The sequence below is a fragment of the Leptonychotes weddellii genome, chromosome 5 (assembly GCF_054177405.1).
Source record: "Leptonychotes weddellii isolate Sample4059 chromosome 5, ASM5417740v2, whole genome shotgun sequence".
NCBI classification, from domain to species: domain Eukaryota; kingdom Metazoa; phylum Chordata; class Mammalia; order Carnivora; family Phocidae; genus Leptonychotes; species Leptonychotes weddellii.
This window is the reverse complement of record NC_138373.1, coordinates 76,455,045-76,463,656: the sequence shown is the minus strand read 5'-3', so window position 1 is coordinate 76,463,656 and position 8,612 is coordinate 76,455,045.

The following is an 8,612-nucleotide window of genomic DNA, read 5'->3' as shown; positions in this document are numbered from 1 at the left end:
TGAGGCCTGCAGCCCAGGGTTCTGCTGTCTGCCCGCTCCTCTCCCCAGGCTCCTTGGGGGTGGGTGTTGTGTGTGTGTGTGTGTGTGTGTGTGCAACTGAGAGGCTGATGGAAATAACAGTGCTTTTTAGTGTGTGCCATCTGCTAAGTGAGGTCTTCTCTCTGGCCCTCAGTTTTCTTGTGTTCCAGGAGGAAGTTGGATGAGACCAGCCTAGTCCAATAGATCTACCATTCGAGCCACAAATGTGAGCCCCATATGTAATGTTAAATTTTCGAGCATCCACTGTGCAGAGAGCGCCTCCTCCGGGGAAAAGGGGCGTGGCCGGAACCCTTCCGTGGAGAACTGGGTGCTGAACCATTCCTAGACCACCTGCTTCTGGGTCAGGGTTTTGTAGGTAGCAAAGCAGCTCCCCCCACCCGCCCCAGCCCTCCACACAAAGGTTTGTTAAAAAAAAAAAAATCATTCATATATTTTAAAAATTAAAAATTCAAAAAATTTTTCTAGCAGCCACATTAAAGTAAGTAAAAAAGGGGATTAACTTTAATATATTTTATTTAACCCAATAGATCCCAAACATTATCATTTCAGTATAATCAAGCTTTTAAAAAATATTAGTGAGCTATTTTACATTCTTTTGTTTCAAATGAGGGCTTCAAAACTGCAGTGTATATTTTACGCTCGGCACTTGTCAGTTTGGAGTAGCCGCGATCGTTACAGGTGCTCAAAAGCCCTGTGGGCTGGTGGCTCCCGGGCCAGGCAGCCTCTAAGGGTTCCTCCAGCTCAGGCATTTGAAGACTCTGAATCACCATGCCCAGGGCGAGGTTCCTGATGTCCAGAAAAAGATGTCAAGTGTCCGAGGAGGGAGTGAAAGCAGAGAGGACATGGCTTTGGGGATTTCTTCCCCTTTCTTGTCTTCCCTGGGACAAGAAACTCAGGGAAACCTAATGAGAAAGGGGTGACTGTGTTCTGTTTTTCCTATGGCCTCTTGTTCTCTGGGTGACATCAGGCCCATCTGAGGCTGTGTGGGTGTGAGTTTTGTGGGGAAAGCTACCCCTGACCACATGAACCCATTATTCTTCACCTTTTTTTAAAGTTTTTATTTAAATTCCAGTTAGTTGGGGCCCCTGGCTGGCTCAGCCTGTAGAGCATGCAGCTCCTGATCTCGGGGTCGTGAGTTCAAGCCCCATGTGGAGTGTAGAGATGGCTTAAATAAACTTTAAAAAAATCTTTAAATAAAATAAAATAAATTCGAGTTAGTTAACATACAGTGTAATACTAGTTTCAGGTGTACAATTTAGTGATTCAACACCTACATACAACAAACAGCGGGTGCTCATCATGACAAGTGCCCTCCTTAATCCCATCACCCATTCAACACATGCCCCCACCGACCTACCCTGGGTGGGACCATCAGGCTGCTGTCTATAGTTGAGTCTGTTTCTTGGTTTTCCTCTCTCTTTTTTCCCTTATGATCATTTGTTTGGTTTCTGAAATTCCACAGTATGGAGGTTCCTCAAAAAGTTAAAAATAGAACTACCCTACGATCCAGCAATTGACTACGAGGTATTTACCCAAAGGATACACCCATTATTCTTCACTTTGCCACTGACTTCAGATTTCCCGCCTTGTTCTCTTAGCACTCTGTCTTCTACCTTCCTTTTAACCACTTTTTCTCCTCCCATCCCTTTATTAATACACCAGTCCGGCACCAAGCCAGGACACCCCAGAATACAAGGTACTTACACATCCCTGAGAGTGAGTGCCTCCTTAAATTGTGAGCCTTGGGCACCTTGCTTGCCTCTCCTAATCCCAGCCCTGCCCCAGAACACCCCATGGGGTCTGGTTTTGGGTTGGGCGTGTGTGTGTGTGTGTGTGTGTGTGTGTGTGTGTGTGTGTGTGTCTGGGGTGGAGACTGGGAGGAATGGGATAGCTGAGTTGATGGGGACAGGTTGGGGGCCTGTAGATGAAATACTTCATTTGCTAGGTCTCTTGTCCTAGACTAAAATGGTCTGGAGGACAAGGTTGAAGGCCCTTGGAAATCAATGGAAGAAATGGTATAAAGGGAATCTGGAGACCCAGGTATGACTCCAACTCTAGTTAGCCTCCTTTGAGTGTTACCTGGCTTCAAGTGACAGGTAGCATTGTTAAGGGACACAGAAGGGAAGCTCACATGACTGGAAATGAGATGAGAAGAGAGAGCCTCACAATAAGGGTGCCTTGTTCCCCCAAAAGAGAGGCTGGTGTGATGCTAGAGAGAACCTTCTTTCAGCTGCAAGGCCAGCAAGGAGTCATTTTCCATGGGGATGGGCCTGGGTCAGCTTCAGGCTGGGAGTCCCAGAACGCAGTCCCTGCTGACACCTCCCTTACCCACCCCACCACCCAGCATCGCCAGGATCCCCACTCTTTTTTTTTTCTTTCTTTAAGTAGTTTCCATGCCCAGTGTGGAGCCCAATGCAAGGCTTGAAGTCCCGACCCTGAGATCATGACCTGAGCTGAGATCAAGTCAGATGCTTAACCACTTAACCGACTGAGCCACCCAGGCGGCCCCGTGATCCCCACTCTTGATTGCAGGAATAAACCAGGAACCAATGTCCTGGTCCTGCCCCTTAACCAACACTTCCTGAGAATGCAGGAACCTCAGGCCCAGGGCTTCCTCTTTCTTTCCCTTCACTTCTTCATTAGCAAGATGGAAAGTAGCACCTGTCTCCCTCCCTGACCTCAATTAAATCTCATTTAAGAAGCACCTGAATCATAGGACAGGGGAATTTTAGTTCCTCAGGGCGATACATTAATGGAAAGGCTAGTGTCAGTGACTCACAGCTCCCACTATCCCTGCGAACAGTGGCTTTTCCATTCAATCGCTAAACCATGCAGGAAGCATTGGAGAGCCAACTACGCACCAAGCATTGTAGGGAATATAATCCAAGTAGGAGAAAGATGCTCCTCGGTCTCTATCCACTGAAGGGAACTCCCATGCTTTCCCAGCCGTTTAACAGCTGTGGATGATCTTCTGTATCACTGTGGGGGGCTCAAAAGACAGCTGCCTTTCAGGAGCTCAGTTTGGTGGGGAGGTGAGCATAACGAAGCAAAAGCAATGCCTTGTGTTCGGTGTTGCGTGGGAGAAACACCCAAGGACCACAGCGGGGACAAAAGCCACAGTCAACACTCCCCACAGCATTCAGGGTAGCCCTCACCCAGGGGAGAGGCTTCAAGGATGCAGAAGAGCTTTTCACCTGGAGAGGGAAAAGGGGTGAGGAACGGGGAGAGCATTCCGGGCTGAGGGGACAGAATTTGCCAAGGCACAGAGGTATGCGGCAGGCCGTGCCCATTAACACACTGTGAGCTCAAAGTGTGGGCAGTGGGGGACAAAGCTGGACAAGTAGACAGTGGCCAGATTGAGTGTGGGACCCCAGACTCATCTGCGAAGCAGGGGCCCGACGGGAAGCCATGGCTGAGATGGACAGCAACTTCAGTGGCCCGAAATCCAGTGACTTGTGTCCTTAAAAGAAGGGGACACGGGGAGACACAGACACAGAGAAGATAGAGAAGAAAGCCACGGGACAGAGACGCAGAGACTGGAGTAACACCAAGGTTAACAAGCACCGCCGCCAGCAGCCAGGAGGGAGGGGTAGGATAGTTTCTCCCTTGGAGCTCCAGAAGGAAGCAAATCTGCCCACACCTGGATTGCAGACTTTTAGCCTCCAGAATGTGAAAGAATAAACCTCTGTTGTTTCAAACCTCCCGGTTTGTGGTCCTTTGTGATGGCAGCCCTAGGAAACTAATACACCTCTGAAATGTGGACAATTTTGTATCCCCCGCCCCCCACCGGGGCTGGTGACTTGAAATGCTAAAAGGAGCCTACCTAGCACAGCAGGAGTCTCAACGGCTTAATGCTGAAGTGGCCCGGGTTTCGCCAGGTGGAAGGGAGGGAAGTGGAGTGCGCAAAGGGTAGACAAGTGCGGCTCTCGGGAGAGATGACGCTGGAAGCCCCGGAATGCAGTGTGGGGGAACCAGCACTTGCGGTCAGCACTCTGGCCAGCCCCCAGCTCTGCGGTCTCGGGTCCCTAGTTAGCGGGCCGGGAAACAGGCCCCCGTTCCAGCCCAGGGCTCCCCACCGGCTCTGGGATTGACTTTAAGATTGCGCTCGCACTCAGGGTCTGAATGCCCGAGGAATGTTCTGAGCTGACGGGGCCATGCTGAAACCAGAGAAGCACTGCCAGTAACCCCAAGGCTGGGTTAGAGAATCACATCCCATGACGTGCCCAGACTGGTTCCGTGCTGGGAAACCCAATGCAGCTTCGCGGAGTCTCCTCCTCCCATGAGCTCTCACCCAGTGGATCTGTCCTGACCTCTCTTCCTCTCTTTCTCCTCTCCCAATCCATTCTCTCTCTCTCTCTCTCTCTCCCCCTCTCTCCTTCTCTCCCCTCTCCTCCTCCCCCCTTCTCTGCCCTCTCCTTCTCTCTCTTCCTCTCCCCTCTCCTTCTCTCCCCTCTCCTCCTCCCCCCTTCTCTGCCCTCTCCTTCTCTCCTCCTCTGTCTCTGCTCCTCTCCCCTTTCCCCTCTCCCTCTCTCCTCCCCTCTCCCCTCCCTCTCCAGCTATGCTCAGTCCAGGAACCTAAAATGAAATCGAATGATTGAACTTTGGAGTTAGGAAGACCTGGCCTGAATCCCACTAACAGCTCCAGGATCTGTTTCCTCATCTGAAAGAAGGGAGCGCCTAACATTTAATTCACAGTGTTGTCATGCACATCAAATAGAACTACATCCAGCACATAGCAGCTGTTCAGTAAGACTCATTTACTCACTCGTGGATTTCGGGCACTGGAGGCAGGAAGGCTGCTTCTTGAGTCTGTACGAGAAAGACAAGGAACATGGTGAAGCTGGCAAAATTGCCTTTCAGCATCTTGCCTTTGTCAGGCCTCCCCCTCATTTCCGGATACCCGAATGTTCTTATACTTTCCATATGTTGCTCAACCAAAAAAAAAAAAAAAAAAAAGCCATTCAGACGAAACTGTCCAAGGACTACTATGATTGCCAACTGCCCATCCTGGGAGTATTTTCTATTTAATAGAATAGCCTGCTAATTTCACTCAGCAGTAAAAAGGAACGAACCACTGATACATACCCCACCATGGATGAATCTCAAAAACATTATATCAAGCAAGAGAATGAAGAGTACATACTGTATGCTTCCGGCTATATACAATTCTAGAACAGGCAGAATTTATCTATGATGACAGAAGGCAGATCAGTGCTTGTTCAGAAGCAGGGGTGGGGCTGAGGATTTCCCGCCAAGGGACATGAGGGAACGTTTTCGGGGTAATGGATGCGTTCTATTGTCTTCACTGGGGTGGTTGTTACCCAGCTGTATGCATTTGTCAAAACCAACAAACTGTGCCCTTAAAAATGGATGCATTTTATTATATGTAAATCCTCCATCCACAAAGATAAGTACAAGAGAAAAAAAAAAGGCCTATTAAAAAGGTTGATGCCGGGCGCCTGGGTGGCTCAGCCGTTTAGCGTCTGCCTTCGGCTCAGGTCATGATGCCAGGGTCCTGGGATCGAGCCCCGCATTGGGCTCCCTGCTCCGCGGGAAGCCTGCTTCTCCCTCTCCCACTCCCCCTACTTGTGTTCCCTCTCTTGCTGTGTCTCTCTCTGTCAAATAAATAAATAAAATCTTTAAAAAAAAAAAAAAGTTGATGCCTAACACTAAAAAATTCATCACTAAGAGTAGAATTCTAGGGAAACTGAGGATAACAGAGCCAGGCTGTGGAGGGCATTTCAGGAGAACAAAAATCTTTGGTCTGACAAAAATCTTTCCAGACATAAGAAGCTATTTTGGAAATGTGGTTCAGACACCTGAATGTTTAGGGTTCTGTGATGACCCACCCTCCTACCTGTTTGTTCTGCACTCCCTGATTGAGCCTAGGATATTTCATCATGCAACAAATATGTACTGAGTATCTCTACAGGCCAGGCACTCTTTCAGAAAGTAGGGAGTCCACAGCGAACAAAACAAAGTCTGTCCTCACCGAGCTTACATTTTAGTGGAGGGAAGAAAACAATAATGAAATAAATCGCTTCTGTTCAGCAGAGCTTGGAGGAGTGGGACCTAGGGGGCCAGGGAAACCCTGGGTGGGGGGAGGGAGGCTGCATTTGGGCAAAGACCTGGACAGAGTAAGGGGGTTAGCCTTTCGGATATCTAGGAACAATTGTGCAGGCCCTGAACTTGGCATGTTCATAGAACAGCAAGGAGACCCCAGTCCCTGGGGAGGAAGGTACAAGGAAGAGAGAAGGAGCTGAAGTCAGAGAGGAGGAGGGGAAGGAATAGGGTACAGATCGCCTCGGCCCTTGTGAATCCTTGTGAGGTCTTTGGCTTTTACACTGAGTGAGACAGGAAGCCTGGGCGGTGAGGGGTGACATTTACAAGGGTCACACTCCCTGTGTTGAAAGTGCACATGGGGGCTGGGGACAGGGCTGGCAAAATCTCGAAGCAGGACACCGGTAGGAGGCCATTGCTAGAAAAGGAGACTGCTTGGAGCCGCTGAAGCAGCGGGGACAGAAGGAAGTGACCAGATTCTGAATACGTTCTGTTGCTGAAGCCAACAGAACTTAATGAATTGAATGTGGGATAGGAAAGGAGAAAAGAGAGTCAAGGACGTTTCTAAGGTTTGGGGCTTTGAATATACAGTTGACCCTTGAACAACACGGGGGTTGGGGGACCGACTCCCTGCACAGTGGAAAATCCAAGTATAACGTCTGGCTCCCCAAAACTTAACTGCTAATAGCCTACTGTTGACCAGAAGCCTTACTAATGATATAAACAGTCGATTAACACATATTTTGTACGTTACGTGTGTCGTGGACTGTAGTCTTATAATAAAGTAAGCTAGAGAAAAGAAAATGTTATTGAGACTATCATAAGAAAGAGAAAATTCAATTACAGCACTGAACTGGACTTAATGAAAAAGCTCCACATAGAATTGGATCCGCACAGTTAAATCAGTGTTGTTCAAGGGTCAACTGCAATTGAAAAGAAAATCCTCTTGTTATGTGTGTTATCAAGAAACAACTAGGGCCCTTGTTATAAATTAGTCTCTAAACTAAATGACCATATTTTCAAAATTAAAAATGAAACCGTGTGGACCACCAAACAGCGCTGTGCCACACACAGGTGCAAGAGGCAGTTTCAAAAATATAAAGACTTAAATATTGAAATTTCTGAGACATCTTAAAGGCCTATGGGACCAGTGTGGGATGAATATTTGAAACTGGGATGATCCCATAAAATGTTACAACCACCAACTTTTCCCAACAGAATTACAGAAGCGATTTTTTCATTGAGTCTCAAAAGCACAAGCCACTGGTACCATCATGGCTGAGCTGGGTGAACTGGAATACTCTCCTAGGGAAGCAGGAGTTTGGTGACACAGTCGGATATTAAGATTTAGGAACTCGCATGAAGTTTGTCGGTCCCCAGAGTGGTTTAGAATAAGTTGGTCGTCGTTTAGCCAAAGGGGGAAAATATGACAGGAGCCTAAATGATAACTTTTCCTATATTGTTTTTATCCTCTCTGGTGCCATCTTCCACGAGTTTAAAGTCAAAGGGTTTTCTTCACAAGTGTTTACAAGCAATGATTCATTTAGAGTCCCAGGGTAGAACCACAAATTCTTTCCTCTGCCTTCAATCCACAGCATTTATCTCTCAGCAAATAAAATAAGACGAGAGGAATGAAAACATTTTTAGTCACAGAGGTTGGAGCAATCCAGAGTTTCAACTTAGGAAGACACAGAAGACCTTTATTTCCAAAACTGTTTTCTAATGAACGTGTCAAATGCCCCCAATCTCCCTATGTCCCTGATTGGGTAGGCTTAGCTAAGACCCACCAAAGAAAAAGGACTTGCTCGAAACTTACTTGATGAGACAATGGCACTGAGAAAAATATTCCTACCAAGATAAGAAGGTCAGTAAATAAAGTCCATTCTCCTCTGAGAGCAGGGGAAATATTTGGCTTTCCAATACAGACTGGTCTGAGGTTTTGAAAAAAAAATATTTTCTTTAATACAGCCTCAATCATGATTTCCTGAGTCATCGGAAGAATGAAACACCTGAGGGAAGAAAAGGTAAGAATCACATACTGATTGAAGGCCTACTTTGTGTCAGCTCCCATTTTTAGCACAAAAGCATGAAAGAGAACGATCCATGCATTCTCTCAATAAACTTGTCTGATATGCCTACCATGCGTCAGGTGTGTGTAGTGTTTCAGATGGAACTGAATCAATGAATAAAAGGGCTTTATCCAAATCAATAAATCACCTTTGCATCAAAACGTCCTTAGTCTCCTCTCTTGGGTTGGAAAACCATCAGACTCTTACCTTGTATTGCTTATTCTTTCGTTGCTAAGTTTATTCAGTGTGGGGGGGACCCCAAGGAACATGGCCAAAAGGGCTAGCATCCACTGGGGGTGTGATGAGAGGGGTTCGCAGTCTGCTTTCCAGCCCCAGGTCACGTCTGGGTCTGATTCTGGTCCCATCCCAGGCATGGGCCAATGGCTCCAGGGGACCCAGGAGACTAATGAACTGACTAATTCCAAGGAGAACACAGACCCGAAC